This window comes from Bos taurus, chromosome 21 (genome assembly GCF_002263795.3).
Source record: "Bos taurus isolate L1 Dominette 01449 registration number 42190680 breed Hereford chromosome 21, ARS-UCD2.0, whole genome shotgun sequence".
Lineage (NCBI taxonomy): Eukaryota > Metazoa > Chordata > Mammalia > Artiodactyla > Bovidae > Bos > Bos taurus.
This window is the reverse complement of record NC_037348.1, coordinates 34,174,426-34,175,980: the sequence shown is the minus strand read 5'-3', so window position 1 is coordinate 34,175,980 and position 1,555 is coordinate 34,174,426. Positions and strand designations below refer to the sequence as shown.

The following is a 1,555-nucleotide window of genomic DNA, read 5'->3' as shown; positions in this document are numbered from 1 at the left end:
TTATTTAAATTTTTAATGTTTATTAGGGTAAATTTTGGCAAATAATATTTTCCTAGGAAGTTGTCTATTTATGCTACATTTTCAGATGTGTTTGTTCTAGACTTGTGAAAAGTAGCTTCCTAAGATTTTTAGGTATTTAAACCTCTGTCTGCTGGGGCAGGCTTAGTTCTCAGAGCTCATGTTATGGGCCTCTTCCCCTGGATTGATTCTTGTTTTTTTTTCCCAGCACGGCCCCCAAACACCAGTCTCCACTTCCATCCCACACAAAGAAACCAAAGAAACCAAAACTGACTCCTGCCTCCAGGCCAGACAAAACATCTCCTCCGAACTTGACGTCTCCTCCGAACTTGCTGAAGGAAGAAAAGGAACGGCAAGAAGCAACTGAACATATTGATGGGGTACAAAATGAAATAGACAGACTTAACTAACAAGCCAGTGAGGAGATTTTGAAAGTAGAACAGAAATATAACAAATTCCGCCAATAATTTTTTCAGAAGAAGTTGGAATTGATTGCCAAAATCCCAAATTTGGGGGTAACAACATTTGTTAACCATCCGCAAGCGTCTGCACTGCTTGGGAAGGAAGATGAAGAAGCACTGCCTTATTTGACAAGCATTGAGACTTATTTTGAAGATATTAAATCAGGAATTTGAAGATATTAAATCAGGTTACAGAATAGATTTTTATCTTAATGAAAACAGAAAATTATTTTCACTTACTTTGAAAATAAAGTTGTCTCCAAAAACTTTCATCTACATGAGAGTGGTGATCTATCTTCGAAGTCCACTGAAATCAAATGGAAATCCAGAAAGGATTTCACTAAATGATCAAGTCAAATGCATAATAAAGCCAGCAGGAAGAAACAGCATGAGGAACCGGAGAGCTTCTTCACCTGGTTTATTGATCATTCTGATGCAGGTGCAGATGAGTTAGGAGAGGTCATCAAAGATGGTATTTGGCCAAGTCCATTACAGTGATACTTGTTTCCTGACATGGGTGATGAGGAAGGGGAAGGAGAAGAAGATGATGGTGACAATGAAGAGGAAGAAGGATTGGAAGATATTGATGAAGGAGATTAGGATGAAAGTGAAAAAGATGAGGCGGAGGAAGATGAAGGAGACCAGGACTAATGGGACATGGATGGATTCCAACCTTCCTTTTTAAATTTTCTCCAGTCCCTGGGAGCAAGTTGCAGTCTTTTATTTTCTCCTCCTGTGCTCAGTCACCCTGTTTTTAAGGTCTCTTTTCTCTTTTATACCAAGGTTCACAACGTATTTGGGAATACCTTGAGCAGAGTTCAATGGGAAAGGAATTTCTACCCCTTTCTATCCAAATTCATTTTTATCCCTTCCTGTCACAACAAAGGCTATAGAATCAACACCACCATGCTGTGTGGGAAAAAAGAAAAAGCTTCTGCTCCCTTAGCTCTGCTGGAAGCTGGAGGGTCCTAGGCCTCTGTGTGACAGTGCATAGAATTCTAGCCTTTCCCCCTCCTTTCTCTGCATATTGTGCTCAGAGATTACATTGTGTCTCTATGTGAATACGGACAGTTAGC

The 1,555-nt window shown here is 39.8% G+C and overlaps 1 pseudogene; it reads left to right on the top strand.

The window, feature by feature from the left end:
- The first annotated feature begins 215 nt into the window (after positions 1 to 215).
- LOC788229 (protein SET-like) lies at positions 216 to 1,130 on the top strand (annotated as a pseudogene).
- The last annotated feature ends 425 nt before the right edge of the window (positions 1,131 to 1,555 follow it).